This window comes from Mya arenaria, chromosome 15 (genome assembly GCF_026914265.1).
Source record: "Mya arenaria isolate MELC-2E11 chromosome 15, ASM2691426v1".
NCBI classification, from domain to species: Eukaryota; Metazoa; Mollusca; class Bivalvia; order Myida; family Myidae; genus Mya; species Mya arenaria.
This window is the reverse complement of record NC_069136.1, coordinates 6,082,114-6,106,220: the sequence shown is the minus strand read 5'-3', so window position 1 is coordinate 6,106,220 and position 24,107 is coordinate 6,082,114. Positions and strand designations below refer to the sequence as shown.

General features: G+C 34.0%; 2 long non-coding RNA genes and 5 other non-coding genes across 7 annotated transcripts; all 7 read right to left on the bottom strand.

Moving 5' to 3' along the window:
* Positions 1 to 467: 467 nt before the first annotated feature.
* On the bottom strand, positions 468 to 1,651 carry LOC128220580 (uncharacterized). The gene is made up of 2 exons (XR_008258817.1): positions 1,333 to 1,651; positions 468 to 899 (listed from the first exon to the last, which is right to left on the bottom strand). It is a non-coding gene; the product is annotated as an uncharacterized LOC128220580 (long non-coding RNA).
* A 1,659-nt stretch (positions 1,652 to 3,310) lies between these two features.
* Positions 3,311 to 3,382, bottom strand: Trnae-uuc (transfer RNA glutamic acid (anticodon UUC)). Its single transcript has one exon. It is a non-coding gene; the product is annotated as a tRNA-Glu (tRNA).
* A 1,418-nt stretch (positions 3,383 to 4,800) lies between these two features.
* On the bottom strand, positions 4,801 to 8,460 carry LOC128218987 (uncharacterized). Its single transcript, XR_008258528.1, has 2 exons — positions 5,720 to 8,460; positions 4,801 to 5,424 (listed from the first exon to the last, which is right to left on the bottom strand). It is a non-coding gene; the product is annotated as an uncharacterized LOC128218987 (long non-coding RNA).
* On the bottom strand, positions 7,108 to 7,179 carry Trnae-uuc (transfer RNA glutamic acid (anticodon UUC)). The gene has a single exon. It is a non-coding gene; the product is annotated as a tRNA-Glu (tRNA).
* Positions 8,461 to 9,076: 616 nt separating the features above from the next.
* Trnae-uuc (transfer RNA glutamic acid (anticodon UUC)) lies at positions 9,077 to 9,148 on the bottom strand. The gene has a single exon. It is a non-coding gene; the product is annotated as a tRNA-Glu (tRNA).
* Positions 9,149 to 10,417: 1,269 nt separating this feature from the next.
* Trnae-uuc (transfer RNA glutamic acid (anticodon UUC)) lies at positions 10,418 to 10,489 on the bottom strand. Its single transcript has one exon. It is a non-coding gene; the product is annotated as a tRNA-Glu (tRNA).
* Positions 10,490 to 12,273: 1,784 nt separating this feature from the next.
* Positions 12,274 to 12,345, bottom strand: Trnae-uuc (transfer RNA glutamic acid (anticodon UUC)). Its single transcript has one exon. It is a non-coding gene; the product is annotated as a tRNA-Glu (tRNA).
* Positions 12,346 to 24,107: the final 11,762 nt, after the last annotated feature.

The window sequence follows — 24,107 nt, the reverse complement described above, 5'->3', positions numbered from 1 at the left end:
TTTAGAAAACAATTCTTGCTGACTCCTCCGCCCACTCCGTCTCTGTTTCAACATTCCACTTCAGTTGATCAAATTTGTCATCAAATAACCTTGGAGCGTTAACTAACGAACGTTCATATTGTTTTCTTCTCATTCAGTCATATTTGTATCGTTCTTCACCAAACGTAAAACTTCGAGTGACGAACGCGGAACAGTCCTACGATATTTACCTCAAAATACCGAAGCGAACGGTTTTACTTATCCCCATCAAACATCTTAGTACAAAAAAACTATATGCTATATGTACCAATATCCATATTTGATTACCACATATGTTTTTCTTTCGTTTTTAAGTCATAGCGATTTGTGTGTACATGTTATCTTTTACAAGAATGATCATAGAACAATGTCACATTACGATAACTTGTAACATTAGTGTCGTTAAGATCAGCACATAATCAATTGTCTAAATAATCTGAAAAAGCCAATTGTCTATTTTTTATTTATTGCATAATATTTTGTAAATCATACAGTGAACTAGCGATAGTTTGCTACAAATCAGTACATGATTCCATATGAAATAACATTTGATATCATGATAACTATGAACTCGGAGTACATTCGGTGAATTCCAGCATCACTGCATGTATGGTGATCAGTTTAAAAGGATAACGTGAACATGTTTATCACGCTTGTTTATTGTTCTGTCCATTCTTATAGTAGTAATACGCAAACATGTCCACCGCCGCCAATCCGTACACGGTTCCTATCAACGTCACTGGATCCTTTGGTAGAAACTTTAACACTGGACGAAATAATCCGACACCCAAGAAACAACCGCTTTGGAAAAGCGCTACCATGGCTACGGGTAGTAACGCGCTAGTATCCTTCTTGTCCGCCATTTTATACGTGGTCTTTACCTTAAAGGAAAGAGTCATTGTATTAGTAAAACATAAATAAATAATAATGATAGTAAATTATCGAATTAAAAGAGTATTTTATAATAATAATGAAATTACAGTAGCAGTAGCAGAAGTAGCAGCAGCAGCAGCAGCAGCAGCAGCAGTAGCAGTAGCAGTAGCAGTAAGTAGCAGCATCAGCAGTAGCAATAGAGTAGTAGTAGTAGTAGTAGTAGTAGTAGTAGTAGTAGTAGTAGTAGTAGTAGTAGTAGTAGTAGTAGTAGTAGTAGTAGTAGTAGTAGTAGTAGTGGTGGTTATAGTAGTAGTAGTAGTTGTAGTAGTAGTAAGAATTTAAAAAAATAGATAAAGTAAGTTTAGTTTTTTTTATTCATTTCTGCGTTGAAAACTCCAATTAAGTCTGACTTTTAAATAAAACAAAAAAAACAAATCTCACCTAAGTGTATCGCAATGTCAAAATAATTTCCTCTGTGTGTGTGTCTGTTTGTGTATTAGCTTAAGATTGTGAATGTTCATTCTGATGAGAAAACGCTCAATTTATACCCAAATCGTCACCGGGTGAAAATAACTTGACCTATTTTATCAGTTATACAAACGAACGTCCCACGGGTATTAAAGTGACACTATCACTATTAATGTGTTACGGTAAACGGAAAAAGTAAATTATATAATCGATCGTTCTTAAAAAAGAATTTGTCATAGATACTTAAGTAATAAATCAATTTAAAAATTGAAATTTATAATTTGTAAATTTACATTAGGACAATATTAGAAAATATAATCTGTCTTACTAAATTCATATGTTAGATGTTAAAAGATGCATTGAGTTTTACAGATTTCATTTTACTTAATTCAATGCCAATAGTTTGTGCAACATAAACAGACCATTACAATTTATAACTTTCAAACTTCTTAACTTTTGTACAGAAAAATCACAGTTGACTCTGCCTCTTTAAACCTACAAAACGCAAGTTGAATAAATAGTACGCCACCAGGTTGAGTATATAGCACGCTATGCAGTACGGGTGAGAGATTAGGACGTGACAAAACTAGAACATCGATACCGATATACGTATAGGAAACATATAGGTTAACCGAATAATGGCTTCAGTGTTAATGTTATAACTTTCTCAATGAATATACAGTTGTGAATAATTTTAATTATTATATGTGATTTTCCCGTGAACATTGCTACTGCGCCTGTTTGCTCACACACGGTTAAAGGCAACGTAGTTTATCATATTTATATTAAAGCTGCACTCTCACAGATTAAGCGTTTTGACAACTGTTTTATTTTTTGTCTTGGAACGAGCCAATTTTTGCGAAAATCCATGGAAACCAGTAAAACAAGACTGCTGACAAAAATAAGATCGCAGATTTTTATGTTAAATTTCATAACATTGATGTTTTATGCATTTTTCTTAAACCATAAGTAACGGTTTAAGCCATATATCATTAATTTTAGGACAGAAATATGAAAATCTACATTCTAATGTTTTTGTCAATATAAATATAACCACATTAACCAGATAAAAAAATAAAAAGGAACGAACATCGGGATAAAATACCTAAGCCCGGTGTCTTCTGATATGCGACACGACAATTCTTAAAGAACATAGAATCCATTAATTAGGAACAAGAAATAAGTTACCAGGCCACAATTCCTGTACACAACATTAACATTATCAATATCAGTGTCACCTACAGAACTTAGTGCGGACAAAACACACAATCAGGAGATTATACCAAAGTTAACAAAAACGGTATTGTTAGAAAAGCTGAAAAGTTTAAATGAATTCCAAAAAGTATGTTCCGGTGCCGGGAATCGAATCCTGGCCATCTGGGTGAAATCCAGGAATCCTAACCACTAGACCACAAGGGAGACACTACGATGTTTTGAGAACCATAATGACTATACATGTAAAACTAACAGATACGAATTTTTTTATCAACTTCATCATCTCATGATATGAGTATTCGTATTCGGAGCTACGGTAGGGCCATAATGGAAATCATTCTGGAAATATTTTACAGAGACTTTCTCAAACATAAAATTATCAAATAAAATTTAAAACATACGTGTGTTTAAGTAAACACAAAATCTGCTGCTCCACGGAATTGTTGACAACTCATTTCCAATGCACTACCAATAAGTGGTGGAGCTGGCATAAGGTAGCCATGTATTAAATTAAAAGCGCATTTGCTGCATAAGTCCATATAAAGAGTCTGAGCCCACGCCGGCACCAACTATTACCGAAGGATACGAAATGCACGTAGAATACATCAAATTGATAATATATAAAAATGGCTTACAGAATATAGCGCGGACAAAACACACATTCAGTATATTATACGAAAGTTAACAATGACGGTATTGATAAAAGAGCTAAAATGCTTTCATTTCAAAATGTAAGTTCCGGTGCCGGGAATCGAACCCGGGCCGTCTGGGTGAAAACCAGAAATCCTAACCACTAGACCACACCGGAGACGCTATGAATTGTCTGATTTAGATTAATATATACTGTATACGATTTGTATCGCTGTTAACCTTAGTCATATTATTGATCATTCTCTTGTCTATATATCACCTAATCACATAAGTTAACATATAGGTTATGAATACGCTGGGGGCCGAGAGTGAAAATAGGTAAGTTATGCACAATATTTATGTATGCTGCTTCAAAGCGAAGTTTATCTTCTATAATATTTTCCATAAATGCATTATTTAGTAGGTAGTTAACGGCTTATAATTAGAAACTAATGATTGTTATACATGTTTATGTTTTGATTTGAATAATGGTGTCACTTTAGCTCATAACGCTTAATAAACTTTGCTAACCTGTACGTTGAATTGTTGGTGTAGAAAGGTCAGTGGTAAATAAGATAACATAAGTTTCATTTTTTATCATGTAAATACCAAATGTGTTGTATATTATTACAAACGTAATTTGTATCATATGTATTTACCACTTTTCACGTGCTGTATGTGCTGAGTGTATAATAACACTGTAAACTGTAAAATATAAATGATAAAAGTATTTTATATTGTGAATGGGTTGCCAAAATAAAAAAAAAATATTCTGAATAAAATTGGTTGTTGATAGTATTGGAGAATGAAGAGTTAACCTAGTTCTAATTATTTGAACAGCAAAGGTGAACGCATCTATGTATGATAAGTATCTCCAAAATTGGAGTAGTAATTAAAGGGTTAAATTTATTTTTGGTGATGTTTCATGTTTTGAATAAACTGCAACAGAAGTCAAGTCCAAGTGACACACGTGTACATGGATCGACACTACCAGCAGGCGTACGTCAACATTCGTTAGACTGATAAATGCAATTCAGTAAAATTTGTGTGGCAATTTTGAGTGCAAACTTTACTTGCAAAATTTTAACAAAATGTTCTGTAATAATACCATGAAAACGGTTTCTGAAGGAGTTATACGAAACGTTGGAGCCTTATCCGTTATTAAGTTGTTGTTGTTTTTTGTTTTGTTTTTGTCAAATAAGTATTGGAAACCGATTCCATAATAAAAGTCCTATTCGACTTTGTCTCACATCTTACATTTTAATGATCCAGGGTGGCTTCATGATTTTTCCCACCTCGGACCTTGATATCATGTAATTTCACCCATTCAAGATAAACTTGTTTATCATTTCGAACCTGGATATCCAGTCATTACGTTATTAACCCCTGGATTAAACTAGCGATAATCAAACTTAGAGCTGTATTTTTTTCCATGAAACACAGTATTTCATTTCCACAAAGAATTCATTGTTGTAACGTTTTTTGCTTCGTTCGTATTCAGTTTATGCATTCAGTGAGTTCCATACTCTCACTCGATGCATGGGTTCTTCATATTAAAGATTGTATGACAAAGTAATTTAAGTGCTTAAATAGTGGTATTTTCTAAGTCATTTATTCAAAATGTACATAATTATATCGTTGAATCGTACCTATTTAATAAATGTACTTCGAGTTATGTGGATACTATATCGTTTACAAGAAGGATCATAGAACAATGTAACATTACAATAAATAGTCACATGAGTGTCGTTAAGATTAGCACATAATTCAATAATCTGAAAAACGACATTTGTCGCTTTTTATTTATTGCATACTATTTTGATAATTATACAGTGAACCTGCGATAGTTTACTACAAATCAGTACACGCTTTCATATAAATAACGTTTGATATCATGATAACTATGAACTCGGAGTACATTCGATGAAATCCTATTACATTGCGGTAGTATGTGATCAGTTTAAAAGTATTTCGTGAACAGGTTTATCACGCTTGTTTATTGTTCTGTCCTTTCTTATAGTAATAATACACAAACATGTCCACCGCCGCCAATCCGTACACGGTTCCTATCAACGTCACTGGATCCTTTGGGAGAAACGTTAACGCTGGACGTAATATACCGACACACAAGAAACAACCACTTTGGAAAAGCGTTGCCATGGCTACGGGTAGTAACGCGCTAATATCCTTCTTGTCCGCCATTTTATACGTGGTCTTTACCTATAAAGGAAAGTGTCATTGTATTAGAAAAACATTTATCAATAATAATGATAGTAAATTAGCGAATTAAAAGTGTATTTTATAATATAGAAATATAATAACAGTAGCAGCAGAAGGAGCAGCAGCAGTAGCAGTAGCAGTAGCAGCAGCAGTAGCAGTAGCAGTAGCAGTAGTAGTAGTAGTAGTAGTAGTAGTAGTAAGAATTCAAAAATAGATAAAGTAAGTTTAGTTTATTCATTCATTTCTGCGTTGAAAACTCAAAGTCTGAGTTTTAAATAAAACAAAAAAATCTCACCTAAGTATATCGCAATGTCAAAATAATTTCCTCTGTGTGTGTGCCTGTTTGTGTATTAGCTTAAGGTTGTGAATGTTCATTCTGATCAGAAAACCCTCAATTTATACCCAAATCGTCACCGGGTGAAAATAACTTGACCTATTTTATCAGCTATACAAGCGAACGTCCCACAGGTATTAAAGTGACACTATCACTATTTATGTGTTACGGTACACGGAAAAGGTAAATTATATAATCGATCGTTCTTTAAAAAAATTGTCATAGGTACCTAAGTAATCAATTTAAAAATTGAATTTGATAATGTGTAAATGTACATTAGTACAATGTTAGACAATATATAAACTGTCTTATTAAATGCATATGTTAGATGTTAAAAGATCCATTGAAGTGTTGAATTATTATAAAAAGAATATAATATGGTATACAGATTTCATTTTACTTAATTTAATGCCAACAATTTGTACAACATAAACAGACCATTACAATTTATAGCTTTCAGACTTTTATAACTTTTGTACAGAAAAAACCCCAGTTGACTCTGCATCTTTAAACCTACAAAACGCGAGTTGAATAAATAGTTCGCCACAAGGTTGAGTATATAGCACGCTTTATAGTACAGGTGAGAGATTAGGACGTGACAAAACTAGAACATCGATACCGATATACGTATAGGAAACATATAGGTTAACCGAATAATGGCTTCAGTGTTACTGTTATAACTGTCTCAACGAATATACAGCTGTGAATACTTTACATACTTTACTAATACATTGTTTCTGCGCCTGTTTGCTCACACACGATTAAAGACAACGTAGTTTATCATATTTGTGTTAAAGATGCACTCTCACAGATTAAATGTTTTGACAAGTGTTTTATTTTTTTGTCTTGGAACGAGCCAATTTTTTGCGAAAATCCATGGAAACCAGTGATACAAGACTGCTGACAAAAACTACGATCGCAGGTTTTCATATTAAAGTTCAAAAATTGGTGTTTTATGCATTTTTCTCAAACCACACGTAACGGTTTAAGTCATATATCATTAATTTTCCAACGGAAATATGAAAATCTAAGATCTGATTTTTTGTCAATATAAATATAACCACATTTACCATATAAAAACATAAAAGGAACAACCATCATCATCATATACCTTAGCTCTGTGTCTTCTGATATGCAACACGACAATTCTTAAAGAGCATAGAATCCATTATTTAGGAACAAGAAAAACGTTCTCAGGCCACAATGCCTGTACACAACATTAACGTTTTCAATATCAGTGTGTCTTACTGAGCTAGCTGCGGACAAAACACACATTCAGTAGATTATACGAAAGTTAACAATGACGGTATTGATGTAAGAGCTAAAATGCTTTAATACCATAAACTAAGTTCCGGTGCCGGGAATCGAACCAGGGCCGTCTGGGTGAAAACCAGAAATCCTAACCACTAGACCACACCGGAAACACAAAAGTGTATAGCCTGAACCATTGATACATTAGACTTACACGTACGATGTTATCGACTTAACATCTCATGATATGATTGTTCGTATTCGGAGCTAGGGCAGGGAATAATGATGGATATCAATCTGGAAATATTCTACAGCAACTCACTCAAACATGTAACATTAACGTTCAGTTCTACAAATGCTTCAATTGGGGTAATTGAATTCATTCATAATCACGTTTCATGCAATTAACTTTATTAATGTCTTAGACCATATTTCTAATTTTAACTATAGTAAACACAAAATGGGTGAAAAGAACATACTGCATACTCGTTTTCAAGATTAGATTTTAATTTTCATATTTCAACTAAAATCTGCTTTAGTATTTCGTATCGGTAAACTGCAGTACGCATTACCTTTGTCTCTGCCTCTTTAAACGAACACAGCGTAAGTTGAATAAAGAGTTCGCCACAGGTTGAGTATATAGCACGCTATGCTATACGGGTGAGAGATTAGAACCCATATTTCGCAACAGAAAACAAGGTCAAACAAATAATGACTACAATATTTAAAGCTACAAATGCTGTACACAACATACACATTTTCGATATCAGTGTGACTTATTACACTTAGTGCGGACAAAACACATATTCTGTAGATTATTTTTGAAGTCTCAGAGAAGCACTTTGGAAACCGATTAACACATACAGCATGAACTTGCAACATGAGCGAAGTATGTCTAGGTAACAACATGCTTGCAAAAAATGGAGCTTACTGACGTGGTCGACTGGCCAAGGCAAAACTGAGATAACGCCCTCCTTTTGGGGAAAACTCAGAAACCTCTGCCCGTTTGTCATCCAGATTTACAGGATTTGATTTGTACCACTAGATGTCGGGCCTCATCACCCATAAGCTCCTTTACAATGATGTATCGAAAACATCTCATTACATGATTTATGTATACGGACTAAATCAAGTTGTACAAGTGTATATTGCATTGCTATGTTCTTTGTAGACATGTGAAAACAAATTATTATTCATGTAATGAAATTGTATAATGAAAGCAAACTTTCACCAAAAACATTTTCTTGTAAAATTTAAGAATGAATTGAATCGATGTGAAGGTATCGGTTCCCCAAAGCTGAATCCCTTTACATTCATATGCGCACGAATCAGCCGTGCTTATAAAACGCCACCTTATTTCATTATAAACAAGGAAAATTAATTTCCTTCCTCCTGAGTAAAACAGTTTTCGTCAGCAAAATGATAATACTTATCATTCATATTCAGACTTCCTGATCGAACGTGGCAGTCTCTGTTGCCATGGATCTTGTTGTTCATCGACCATGCCCAACGCCAAAATCGGGATGTTGGAACACGGGAGGTCCGCCGCGCTTCGGCTGTTCAAGTGCCCTTTCAAGCCCTTGAAGCAAACCACTCACTAAAACTGAACGAGACGTCCTACCAGCATGGTTCCGCGGCCTCTAACCCATCTACCCCCACAAAAGCTTCGAAAATAAAAGGATTGATTCTTTCTGACTCCGCCGCCCACACCGTCTATGCAATTTTAAATTCCGCTTCAATTGATCAAATTTGTCAGAACAAAATAATTTTGAAGTGCTTGAACTAACGGAATTGTCTAATTGTTTTCTTCTCATTCAGTCATATTTGTGTAGTTCTTCACCAAAAACGAAACCTCAAGTGACGAACGAGGAGCAGTCCTACGATAATATAATAGGAAAACCGTATTTACTTATCCCCGCCAAAAACGTAGTACAATAGAACTATGATAACTTAAATAAATATATTGATATCAATATACCTTAAGCCTATATCCATCGAAACGTGAATAATTGTATGTATATATTTGTTAAAAAACCTTTCATGTTTTAATTTGTTACAAAAAGTTAGTTCCGGTGCCGGGAATCGAACCCGGGCCGTCTGGGTGAAAACCAGAAATCCTAACCACTAGACCACACCGGAGACGCTACAAGCAGGCAGATTTAGATTTATATATACTGTATACGATTCGTATCGCTGTTAACCTTAGTCATATTATTGATCATTCTCGGGCCTATTTATAACATAATCACATAAGTTATATAGGTTATAAATACGCTGGGGGCCGAGAGTGAATATTGATGAGTTATACACAATATTTATGTATGCTGCTTCAACGCGAAGTTGATCATTATCCGCTTTTGTTTTCTATTTTTTGGAATGATGAAGTTTAATATGCTGAATTATTTTGAAGGACTTCATTTTCTTTCTAGTCAGTTACATGAATTAGTGAGTGATGTTGATTTGATATAGTTTTGAAGTTACTGTATATGTACAATAGACTGCACAAAGTCAAACTGCTCTTCAACAAGTTGGTTTATTGTGAATTTACATTACACAAAAGTTGTTTTTGTACGTGGTTAATAGATAAAAAAACATTATTATAGCAATGCTATATTGGAAGATTTATATCATTTGATCCAATTTGGTGTGATGCTTAATTATGATTTGGCAAAACTAACAAACAATTGACGGATCAGGCACGTAAAGCTATGACGAGCGTTATGTCTAAAGTTAAAAAAATGCTATTGTATTGAAATGCAATTACAATATTAAGTTATTTATAATACGGCTCTGAGGTTCGGATTTATGATAAAATTGCTATTATATCTCGTTTTCAACTCAATTTCTACAAATATATTGTATGGCATTGAATGAAACAATGGACTGTTTGCATTATGTAAGAAATATATACGACGATCATCCTAAATCCTTAAATAAACGAAATACGCAAATAATTTTTATGTTCATCATGATCTTTATCTCCATACAAATATTTTGATCTTTAGAAAACAATTCTTGCTGACTCCTCCGCCCACTCCGTCTCTGTTTCAACATTCCACTTCAATTGATCAAATTTGTCATCAAATATCCTTGGATTGCGTTAACTTACGGACGTTCATATTATTTTCTTCTCATTCAGTCATATTGTCATATTTGTATCGTTCTTCACCAAACATAAAACTTTGAGTGACGAACGTGGAACAGGCCTACGATATTTACCTCAAAATACCGAAGCAAACGGTTTTACTTATCCCCATCAAAAATCTTAGTACAAAAGAACTATATGCTACATAGAACAATATATTGAATTGACCTCAATCCTCAATCCTTTATTTATCGAAGCGTAAATAATTTCATGTATTTATGTTTAAAAGTAGCTAAAATATTTTATGAATTCCAAAAAGTCAGTTCCGGTGCCGGGAATCGAACCCGGGCCGTCTGGGTGAAAACCAGAAATCCTAACCACTAGACCACACCGGAGCCAGTGATATGAAATAGAAATATTAAATGATAAGACTTACACGTACGATTTTATCGGTTTTATCATCTCATGGTATGATTGTGTTCGTATTCGGAGATTCGGCAGGGCATAATGATGGATATCTTTCTGAAAATATTTAAGTTCTTCAAATTGGGTAATTGTATTGATTCATAATCACATTCTATGTAAATAAACAATGTTGACATCAGGGACCTTATTTCTAGATAGACCACAGTAAACATTATCTTTTAATTTTCACATTTCAACTTTCATTTGAGATGTTATTGCTTTTCGGTTCAATGAGTTACTCATTGACTTTGTCTCTGCCTCTCTAAACGAACATAGCCACGGTAAGTTGACTATATAGTTCGCCACAGGTTTAGTATAATATTATAAAAGCACGTTTTACAGCACGGGTGGATATTAAAACCGATATTTCGCAACAGAAAACGCTCGGGGAAACGGCAGGGACATAATGGAAATATTTCTGGAAAAAATCTACGGCGAATATCTCAAACTTGTTTTGTTTTAGAAAAACACATTCACTAGATCATGTGCAAGTCAGCAACACGATATTGTTAGAAAAACTAATATGCTTTTATGAATTTCAAAATTTCTTTTCCGGTGCCGGGGATCGAACCCGGGCCGTGTGGGTGAAATCCTGAAATCCTAACCACTAGAGCACACCGGAGGCAGTGGAAAGGGTACAGAACTATTATTATATTACACTAACACATACGATTTTATCGACTTATCATCTCATGATATGACTGATCGTATTCGGAGCTATGCCAGGGCCTATTGGATACCATTCTAAAAGTATTTAGCAACTACTCTCTTAAACACGTTACATTAACGTTAAAGATGCACTATTACTCACAAATAAGATTTTTTTTACAATTGTTTTAAAAAAATCATATTGAAACATGTTGAAAACAATGGTTCTTATGAAGGATCCCGAGTTCAATTTGAAAGAAAGGTGCAGAAATCACGGTATTTCTACCTTATGAGACGATAATAGATCACAGTAAATCTTTTAGCATTCACCAATAATTTACTATTTTTTGCGTTTTCAGCCATTAAATACACGGTAACAATCTTGTTAACACTAACAGTAATTAATATTTTCCATAAATGCATTATTTAATATGTAGATACAGGTTTATCACTCAAAATTTATGGGTTTTTTATACATGTGTATGCATTGATTTTAAATAAAAGTGTCACTTTGAGTTCTTCAATTTGGGTAATTGAATAAATCCAAAATCACATTTAATATCAATAAACAATGTTAATATCAAGGACCATATTTCTAAAAAAAAAATCATGGTCAACATAAAACTGGGGAAAGAACATTTAGGTGTGACAGTGACAAACCTTGACTCCAGAGAAAAGAATTGTAAAAACTTGGTAGAAGACCTCAAGTTCATGTTAGATGCCATTCAGCTTTGCTCCGTTACCTCAGATATTTGACATCTAACTCCTTTAGGCGCATATAAAAATATTAAAGCAGCGACCATAGGGATAATATACATAAGCTCTGGGTCTTCTGAATAGCAATACGACATTTCCTGAGAATATGGAATTCATCATTTAGGAACAAGAAATCAGTTTTGTTAAGTTATAATTCTACAATTATTGCACACAGCATTAACCTGTTAAATATCAGTGTGACTTACTGTACTTAGTGCGGACAAACATACATACAGTAGATTATACGAAAGTTTACAATAACGGTAATGATATATGAGCTGAAATGTTTTATTGAATTCCAAAAGGTATGTTCCGGTGCCGGGAATCGAACCCGGGCCGTCTGGGTGAAAACCAGAAATCCTAACCACTAGACCACACCGGAGACACATTTAGTACGCAGTACGAAACTAACACATACTATGAACATTATCGACGCAATCACCTGATGATATGGTTGTTCGTATTCGGAGCTATTACAGGGACGTAATGGAGATCACACTCAAACCATTTTACTGCAACTCTCTAAAACATGTAACATTAACGTTCAGTTCTTCAAATTCTTAAATTTGGGTAATTGAATCAATTCATAATCACATTTAATGAAATAAAAGAATTGTTGACAACAGGGACCCTATTTTTAAATTGTTCATAGTTAACATTAAATAGGGGTAAGAACATACTGTACACTCGTTTCCAAGATCAGTTTATAGTTTTAACATATTAACTTTTAATTGCGTTATTATTGTTTTTTGGTAAAATGCCCTCATAAACCTGAAATGTTAGTTGAATAAGAAGGTCGCCACAGGTTGGGTATACAGCACGTTTTACAGTACGGATGAGAGATTAGAACCCATATTTCGCAACCAAAAGAACAAGGTCAAACAAATAATGACTACAACGTTTAACATATTTACCATATTTCAATGTTGCAACTGTAAGATTGCTGACAAAAAATCAGATCGTAGATTTTCATATTTCCTTTCGAATATAAATGTTTTATGTTACTAACGGTTTAAGAAAATGCATACAACATCATTTTATTACCTTAAGTATAAAAATCTGCGATCTTATTTTTATCAACAGTCTTATATATCTGGTTTGCATGGGTTGTCGCAAACATTGGCTCGTTTCAAGACAACAAATAAAAAAAAGATGTCAAAGCGTTAAATTTGTGAGGGAGCAGCTTTAATGTAAATTAACAATGTTTATATCAGAAACCATATTTCTTAATGTATGATAGTTAACATAAACTTTAAAAGACCATACTGTTCACTCGTTTTCAAGATTATAATTCAATTTTTAAATTTTTACTTACAATTGCCGCTATTATTGCTTTTCGGTAAACTGCAGTGCTCATTGCCCTTACTTTTGCCTCTTTAAATCTACATAAGGTTAGGTGAATAAAACGTTCACCACAGGTTGAGTATATAGCATTATTTAGAGTACGGTCGAGAGATAAGAACACATATTTCGCATCAGAAAACAAAGTCAAACAAGAAATGACTACAATTTTTAACGTATATACCGTTTTGAATGTATATACAATCATGAAGAATTTAAATAATAATATGTGATCTTCCCATGAAAATTATAACCGTGCCTATTTCTTACTAAGAAATTTGTGTGACCTTACAAAATACGCTGACTTTACAAGTAATATAACATTCCTAATTTGAGTTAGTGAATTAGAGGAAAATTCATTTCCCTTGTATACTAGTATATATTAATCTCTGACAGCAATCGTAACAACTTGGCCATCTCCGGCAAGCTTCGAAATAGACCTCGTAAATAGTAGTAAGGATATACGAAAGTGCGATGCGGCCGCCGGCAAATAACACCGTTTTCAATCCGCGTAAAGAAGGCTCATTGTAACAACAAGGAAATGGATTGTGTTTAATCAACTGTGCTTGCTCAAGAGAAAATATTTATTATAACATCAAAGAATGCTCGTTTTTTGAATATTTAGATGTTTTCTTAAACCTGAAGCACTCTGTTGCCTCTAGAAAAATCGTGAACACACAGAAAATGTAATTGACAAAATTAATGCATGGGCTAAATGTCAGCATTTTTTCAACAGTCGAACGATTACCCTATGAAATGTAAGTTTTAAGTCATACTATGCTTGTGTTATAATTCACACATAATTCAGCTTTCCCTGCCATTAAAACAACATTACTCTTCTGTAAAATCATTGACTGCATTGTGCTGTTTTGTGGGTTCTGGTAGGGTGGGTGTGAGATTGGCAGCCAGTCAACTTTATCAGCTGATAGCCATGCATGTCTTTACCTCCGCATTATTGGGTTTGGGCTGCAAAATCAATGTTTTTTTGTGTAAACAGTTCTGTGGGGTAGGGGTGAGGTGGTGACAGGCCACCCAGTTAGCTCAATTGGTAGAGTACCAGTACAACGTTCATGGGATTGCGGCCAAAACGTTGAGATAGCTAAGCTGGCAGAACTTGTCTTCAAATAGTATTTGTTCACGGCAGATCATACTTCACTTTTCCTCCTAGACTGTGGATAAACCCACTCATTAAAAGTTTCCTGACACATTAGATTTGTCTTAATCAATACTTATAAGTCTTAATATCTTTGAGTATTTTGTTGTAATTAAAAGCCTAAAACAAAATATTTACCCAGGTTACTCAGCTTTTCAGCAATGTATACCAGACCTTTTTTGAATAATACTTAAGGCAACACCAAATTGATCTCTTGTTCGTCGGATTTTTTCCGAAACATCATGGGGTGAGCGAGCGAAATAATAATAAATATATTTGTTTTGCATTTAGCAAAAAGAGGAGCGAGCGAAGAGCGAACAAATATATATAGTCATTTAACTCAATTTTCAACAATGATATTGTAAACAGTTACATCCAGGATCCAAGGATAACATCCAGTGAAAGAATGATAACACTAAAAGATAATTCTATACAAATATTAGTTTCGAGGTCAAACAAATGCTATTTGAGATCAAGCAAATGTCTTTCTTTAAAATATTTAATAAATGAGAGAACTCAAAACCACAGTTTTCCAGTTTTTAAAACCTTTTTTAAGTGTTTTTTTTTCTTCAAAATATCCTAAGCATGGCTAAGTTAAAGCCTGGACACAAGCGCCAATGGTCACAGCCACCTGCCTGCCCAATGGCATATCCAAATCTATTAACAAGGTTTTCCACTTTTCCTTTGGAAAACTTTAAAAATAATTCTCTATTAAAATACATTGTCATATCTTATGCCATGGAAATGACTAGACAAGGTGACTTGAAAAATAACTCACTCACAAAATAAATATAGGCATTTGCAATCAAATGTAAACTACAGCTATCACTCTTGCAATGACTACACAATTGGCCTTAGTAGCCATCTTAGTTCTGGAAGAGAATTTATAAAACTCCCACACCGTATTGTAAACCATTTCAGCACCAAATATGTCACAGAAAATTCCAGCCAGCACCAGACTGATTTTAGGCTTTCTCAGAATTTAACGCCTATCTTTTTTTTGCAGATAACTTGCAGATTTTCCGTATTTTTTAGATATCTTGTTCAAGTTTAGACAAGTAATAGAAATACAAAAGACACTTTTATTTCTTTTGTACTGATTGTGTCAATTTTCTTATATAGCAAAAAATATTTCAAGAAAATACAAGAATATGCAATATTTTTTCATAGACAAAAAACAATCAGAATACACATTTAATGATTTCCAAATATAGTTTAAACATACACATGGACATCTAAAAAATCTACAAACATTTATTCCCAACACAAAGTGTGATTAATACCTTTTTCAATCACACAGTCTGACACCATTTTTTATCCTTTTTGACTAATATTTACATAATATACACACTCCAGCTTGTTTGCTGTTTTTTTGTGAATGGTAAAACTCATGGGATTGCATGAAGCACAGGAATGTCAGTCAGGTTAATTTTTAGCCTCATCCTACTGTCCACGAACATGGACTCATCGGCGACCAAGGCCTCCACCACGAGCACGCCCTTGTTGCCTCATGGGGACAGGAATTTCATGATCCGCTGCATCAGAGAAATCTGAAATTTTAATAAGCAATATTATACATAAATGTTCATTGTAATATAATGTTATTTTTCTATTACTGTACATGCATTGCATATGGATTAAATAAACACTATACTTTGATCTGTAGCAAAATAAAAACAAACATGCATAAATCATTAAATGTAAATTTTTGAAGGCAACAAATAATACAAAAAAATACATCATATTTGCTGTCAAACAAAGAAGTTAAAATACACACCTGAAGTTTTTACCTGGACAGGTGTAGTAGGTATAGATGACCGATTGGAAACTGTCTTTTCAAGGTAACGGTCATCCGAATTTTCGTCAAACATGTCCGAACCAAATTCAAACTTTGGATAATCACTGTCATTCACGATGAAATTCAGCGTACATATACGTTTACTTTAAGCGGAAGGCAAATTAAAACAAACACATTTACCCAAAATTTAATCAAACTTAAAATGGTGGTAGAATTGTTATTTGTTCACGTATTTTTCAAGAATCAGGATGGGAAATAAATGTTTTCATGTTGCCAATTTAGTCTCGATCATCTAGACGCTTGTATCCGGGTCTACATCGTTCATTGACTCTAATTAGAGCGGCTGCATGGAGAGTCTGGCCGGTGCTTTGATAATTGTTACGATCGAAAAACACGGTGATAAGGGGAAAGGCTACATTCTACTTAACAAATTAGCGCTCGCAAAAAAAAACAACTATAGTCAGAAAATATTAAAAATATAATTTTTGCTTTTCTGAAGAAATAGGTGCAGGAAATCCGATGAACACGTTATTAATTTGGTGTGGCCTGATCTATTTTGAATAATGAGCCTTAAGATCACTTTTCACGCTATGACTCTTTTTAATGTCCAGTTCCATAAAAGTATAACTACAGTAACTTTCAGTTTTGATCAACATGTCCCTTAAATTTATTTTCAATATTAGTCAAGCTATAACAGAGCCATCTGTATGCAATCCAATGTAAAATTAATGATAATTTAGGTTTTGCTCCCATTTTTACTTTCATTTCTGTGCAAAGCCTTTAAAGTGCATTGAGTATTTTGGGAGACTTCACGATCTTTCTGGCGTTTAACCCCCATTCGTGGCTTTAAGTAGCCATACACATTTAAGTCTTCATTATAAAAATACTGTATGTCTCAGTCTTACCATCAACACACAATAAGAGGACTAAAGCATTACCATGTGTCAGAGTTATAGATCTTTCCATGCATTTTATTTGTCTTAATATTTTACCGGTCTCTTTAGCAATATCCTTGTGCATCTTTGAGTACTTGGCCTGACGGTATGGTTTTTAATACATTGTTTGGAATGTTTTATTTGCACACAACAGTGATGATGAGGACACTATGCTATGCCAAAACCTCAACACATTGTCTTCAAACCCATACAATCAATGAAATAAACATGCATCTGTAAAATCATAAGTCGTGTGATGTGTTCGTTAAATTCAACTTAATAAAGAAAATAAATATTGGTTGCAGTAAGCTATGCTCATCAATTTTAATAAACATTCCAACGGACTGAAAAACAAATCAACACAAATCGAAAAACTGTTTGCAAGTCAGCTAGTATCTTATTTTATGCCTTATCAGATTGATAAGCAAGCTGGAAGCTTACAGAATCACTGTTTGTGGCCTAAGTAGAAACATGAGAAAGTATCTTGGAGGGGCTTGAACCCATAACCTTGGAATCGAGGCTAATCCTCTCGACCACTTTCACCTTTTCACATTTTAAAGAGCCCAGTTTACAATATGGCATTTGCAAGGATGTGCCCTATTAAAGGATTTTCTGAAGTCTGAAAATTGAACTAAACAGAATAGCTCTCCTTTATTTGGTCTGCCAATGCCATCTGTTTCTGTTTTTGTGTTCTTCCCTCCTTCATATAGGAAAACAGCTTTAAATGTAGATAAATCCTTTACCACACAGTTGAATAAATATATATTTGCGCTTTCCGTTGTTAAAAAAGGTTCCACAGTTATAAAATATGTGTCCGGATTAAAAACAAAGTTCATTCAAATACTCTGAGAAATATATTTTAAAAAGTTGACTGCAAGAGGGTTACCACTGAGTAGCACTTCCAAGCATTAGGAGTCTGGCTCTATCTACACGTAGGGTGTAAAGTAAACCTCCAGCTTAAGATTCAAACGTGTGTATTGCTCCAGGCATGGAAGGTTTAATGCATCTAATAATCACGGGCCAACAGATGACTTTTATCTGCACCTTCACATCAGTATGTAAGTCATCAAATATTTGAGATGACAAGATGTTCCACTGAACACGTTGTTTCCATCTTGCACTCATTTTCCCAAGGTAGGCTTTGCAGTATGGTTATATGATTTCCATGCATTGCTGGTCAATCCTCAGAACAATGGCATTTTTGATTACATTCGTATTCTAGTGCCTGAAATGGAAATTATGAAATACAAAAGAAATAATAGGAACTATATTTTCAGATCAATTATTTTAAAAGCCTGTACAACAACAGAAAACTTTTCACAATATTTTTAGTGCCACACCAATTTAAAGCTGCATCCTCATGGAGTTACTGTTCTGACACCCAGGGCTACCGTTAAAGGAAGTTTGGACGTATATAAGTCCATAGAAATGGGTTAAAACTTCCAAAATTGATTTCTTGGAAGTACAAAAATTTCCATAATTTTAAAGAAACTTCCAAAGTTGAAAGCTTGGAAGTTAAATATCAGAACCATTTGTCAATATTACTTTTACAATTCCAATCAGTTTAACAGTTTTTAAATAAAATGAATTATTATAATTAAGTCTGTGAATTTGGCAAGTTGAATTTGCAAATTATTTGATTTTTAATATACTTCTTGAAAAAGATATTGTATTCAGGAGACTTAAACTTCCACATATCAGTGAAAATCTTCCAAAATTGATTTACAGGAAGTATATACTGCCAGTTTCAAATTCTTAATGGAAGCCCTGGACACCTTTTTAATTTTGTCTTTTAATGAGCCAATAAGCAATTATTGTGTAAATGTATAGAAACCAGTGATATTAGACTGCTGACAATTTTCATATCCAAGTTTGAAAATTTGGTATAAATTCCTTCTATTTAGTCATATAAGGACACACATAATAGTACAGATTTCAATTGTTTGGAAAATAATTTTTCGCTATTGCTTTAAGCCATACATTTGTGTACATTTAATTTAATTTTGATATCAATTGAGGGCCTTTGAGGAATGACCAAGAAGAACTGTCAATCTGTGAGAGAGCAGCTTTTAGCTCTGGACTAAATTTAAGAATTTATGTAAAATGAAATTGTTATCATGTTGAAATTCCACTACAATGTTGATATTTTAATACTGTCATTCATTGTTGATTAGCTGTACAAGCATGCAGGTACATTTGGGCTTAAACCAGTAGGGTACTTGATTGTTAAATTATTGTCCAAATTTCGAAAAAAGCAAATTTTCATTAGAACAAGCCAGGAATTCAGAGTCGGCCGCACCACTGGTACCATACTGCTCTCTGAAAATGACAATAATATTAAAGTTTAAAGGTCTGCAATTCACAGGCACAGGCAAAATGTCAGCATTTTTCAATGTTTCTGCATCCCCACCACCGGTTGATATCATAGAATTTAACCTTGAAAGAAATGTGTGCTGGTTTATGTGTTCAAACTCATTTTGCTAGCCCAGTCACCACTAGAATGAAGATCTAATTTATTTAGAGAGCTATATAAGTGAACAGGCATTCAATTGTGCCATTCCATTAAGCTGTTCGATACCAACACTCACGGACACATAAACAATACATCCTTGGTTAAAAGAACGTAAATTTTAATTATAAAAATATCAAGTTAATGAAATGAAATGTAAATACACACTGGAGATAGGAAAGTCTAACCTATTTTCAATCTAAGTTAAGTCAGATTCAGATTTATTAATTTTGTTATTCCAAAAATCAAATAAAGTATTTGTGTTCTTAATTTTTGCCACTGATCACTGGAGCTCCAAAATTATTATTTACTATCTTAGAATCTGTCAAATGGAAGCAGACTTAACCCCACCCACTAAAAATAAATGACATTTCCATTTAGTTTCTCAATAGGGTTCTTTTAAAACCATTTTTATATTTTAATAAAATATATTAAGTATAAAATAACACTAACACACAAATAAATGGTAATAGTTTTGTCTTTGGTCTAACATATCTCTTGGTTGTTTGAACATATTCTTGGTCGGCCATGATGGACTTTTTTCTTACGACCCGTATTATTTCCGAGGCCATATCTTGATACTAGCCGAGGAGTTCCGATTGCACTGACAGGTCTCAGGGTATTTCGTGCATGAAGTAGAAAAAAATGCGGTAAAGTCCGGATGGAACTTAATCAGCGTTGGGACTTAGATCAGGACTTCATGAATTTTTCATTTAGGTTCAACAATGGCAAAGGTATTTTAGAGAACCTATGCAAACAAATATTAACTTTTATCGTATTGATGCTATACCAAAATACCTACTGTATTTATACCAATGTGTTATTTTGTATAATCGTAACGGAGACGGTTAGGTTAAGCGAACAACAATTCTAAAATATTGGATTAAAAAAACTTCAACAGGACCAATTGGATATTAGAATCCCGAATATATCAAGCTTGCAATATAAAATATGAAAGTTACCAAATACTTACTGAAGTAGAACGCAGCGCCAAATCAAAGAATCTTCAGGTAAAGTATATGTAATGCCGTTTAGTTTGTATTCGTTTTTTACGAACCTCCGAAAAGAAAACATACTTATAAAGAGGAATTTCACATTAGAATGACCACGGATGCCGATTTAATGCTTCTTTGAAAATACATGTATTATTCACTGTGCGATGATACATGAAATTATTCGCGGTTCTAAATTGTTTCTTATAATAGTTGTTTGCGCTAGAAACCGGTTCTTGTTAGCGGGAATATTGTTCTCGTGCATGATTTTCCGTGCACGAGATTGAGGTTCAGTATATAAGGCTTGTGCGGGGAGTATTCGTCACTCGAGGTTTATTGGTAGCATTCTACAGGTGTATGTTCCCACCCACTCTCCCGTTGCTTATAGCAATTTAAAGATTCACTGAAAGCAGTTTATTGATGTCTTTGGTGTTGTTGCAGGTACACGAAGATGTAAAAACGTCTACAGCTATACATTGACAACAAGAGCACCGCGAAACGGAGCATTATACGCCCGAAGAAGATTCGGCTTGAGGTCTTTAATAAACATTTAGGTTATGCTAGTATACTGCTTACTAGGTGTGAAGTGTTTACAACAAAGGCTTAAACTTCCAATATTGAAACTTTAATGATACTTAAGTTAGCAGTGCTAATAAAAACCTTTGTTCAACAGTATTTTTTACAACACAGAATAATTGTAAAACAACATACATACTGGTAAGTAGTGCAATGAAGGATGTACTAATATGGAATCAGATTTTATGAAATGAAATATTTTTATAAAAAATAGAATATCTGAAACTTCCTTAGAAAATCTGAGAATACAAGTTTAAAAGTAGCAGGACTTGGAAAGTGCTCACAACACATCCTTTTAATGTAGCAATAATTTGTATAAAGTTATCTAAAAATTGCTTTATTGGTTACAAAGTTGTGGCTAGGACACGTTTTCTAAAAATTCCTTTATTAGTAGTAACACAAAGTTGTGGCCTGGACACTTTGCTAACGCCCCCCAGTGAAATTAGCCTTTGAGGTACGGACCTGGAAAGCATGCTTGACAAATCGTTTTAATGAAGAGATGATTTGTATAAAGTTATTTGAAAATTGCTTTAGTAGTAACCCAGTTATGGTCTGGACATGGAATTGCTAACGTCCCCCCTCCCCCATGGTGATTCTAGTGTTTGAGGTATGGACCTGGAAATTGCGCGCGACACATCCTTTTAATATAATGATGCTTTGTATAAACTTATTTGAAAAATGACTTTATTAGTGACCAAGTTGTGGCCCGGAAACGGATTTGCTAACGCACCCCCATAGTGATTCTAGTCTTTGAGGTATGGACCTGGAAATTGCGCGCGACACATCCTTTTAATGTAGTGATGATTTGAATGAAGTTATTTGAAAATCGCTTTATTAGTTACCAAGTTATGGCCCGGACACGGAATTGCTAACGGACGGACAGACAGACGGACAGACGATGGAGGCCATAACATAATACGACCCTTCGGGCGTATAAAAATGAATCAAGGCTCTTCTTTGCCAATTTCATTTAATTTTAAGTTTCATTACTCTAACAATCGTATCCGATTCAGAGAGAGGACTAGGTCAAGCGATGTCAGTGCGGCGATCCAGAATCATACAGTGGACATTCGCATATCCTTCCGTTCTGACGTGCCTATACGTTACAGATACTACCTATATGGCAAAGACAAACGAACGACACAGACTCAATCTATTTATCTAACAATGTGAAATTCGCTACCAATAATAAACCTTATTCCTAGTTTTGTCTTGTTGTTTTGATTTGGTGTCTCGAACAATTTTGATTATATTTGAAAACTTGAGTAAAAAGGCTTAATACCTCAATAGCGATTGAGCATGACATTTAGTCTTGGAAGACAATTACTCCATCTAATGATAATATACCAACTGCCATACAAAATAAAGTTCCGGAGCTGGGAATCGAACCCGGGTCTTGGTGAAAACCAGAAATCCTAAACACTAGACCACACCGGAGTCAGTTTTATAGTGAACACTAACACATACGATTATCATCACATTAATCATCTTATAACATGATTGTGTTCGTATTCTGAGCTAAGCAGGGCTATAATGGATACCATTCTGAAACTATTTTACTGATTGACGTTATTTTTTTCTTCAAATTCTTCAATGTGGGTAATTGAATTGTATTTCATTATCATGTTAACATTAGGGACCATATTTCTAAACTTTTCATAGTAAACAAAAATGGGGAAAAGAACATACTGTTTACTGATTTTAGTTTTCACATATAAACGATCATTTGCGTTATTATTGTTTTCGGTAAAATGTTTTTTTAAACCTACAATGTTAGTTGAATTAATAGTTCACCACAGGTTGAGTATATAGCACGATTTACAGTGCGGGTGAGAAATGAGAACCCACATTTCTAAAAAACAAGGTTTGACAAATAATGACTATAACATATGTACCGTTTTCAATATACATGAATATACCATTATGAAGAATTCAAATAATGATATGGGATATTTCCATGAAAACTGTTACTATTTGTTCAATATAACATTGAATGACCTAAAAAAAATTGACTGGCATTACAGGGTACAAAAGAATATTGGCATCTGGACTTAAAGACTTGATGCTGATACCTGTCTCAGTAAAGTAGTATTTTACAATGAAAGTTTGACACGGAAAATGACACTGAAATAACCCCATATAAATAGTGCGGTTAAGTATCCAAAAAAAATGACAGACACTATACTCACAAATTAAGACACGTGTTACAAGTCAAAATCTTGATGTTATTTCGGGTGCAAAACATACTCGACAGCGCCAGCAACTACTCGACAGCGCCATCACAAGACCAACAGCACCACCATACATGCATATATTGTTTTCTCAAGATGTGCTTGTAAGTTCATTTGTGTGACAGCGTGAGTACTATACATAATCGTTATAATTGCATGCACCAGAATTTTCCTACTGTGTGTGTAATCAACAATGAGTACTTGAAATGCTAGCAGATCTCAAAATGTGCACACGTCTGATTCTGACGAGAGGCTTCTGGCAATATAGTTCGCACAATATTGAAAATCAAAACGGAATCCCTGCAGTAAAAGTGTTCATACACGGCACCACATTCTGCGATATTTCGAAATATGTCTTTATTTGTTTAATATATAATAAAATTATCAATTAAAATATAAATCAGACTAATAACACAAGGTACGGCTGCAGCTGCAGGAAGTGTCGACAGCTCATTTCCTTTGCACCATCGATAAGTGGTGGAGCTGGCGTTTATAAGTAGGCGTGTAATAAATTAAATGTGCTTTTGCTGCATAAGTCTATAAATAAAGTTCATGAGTATATGGAACTCATCACTTAAGAACAAGTTTTGTTAAGTTTTAATGCTACAA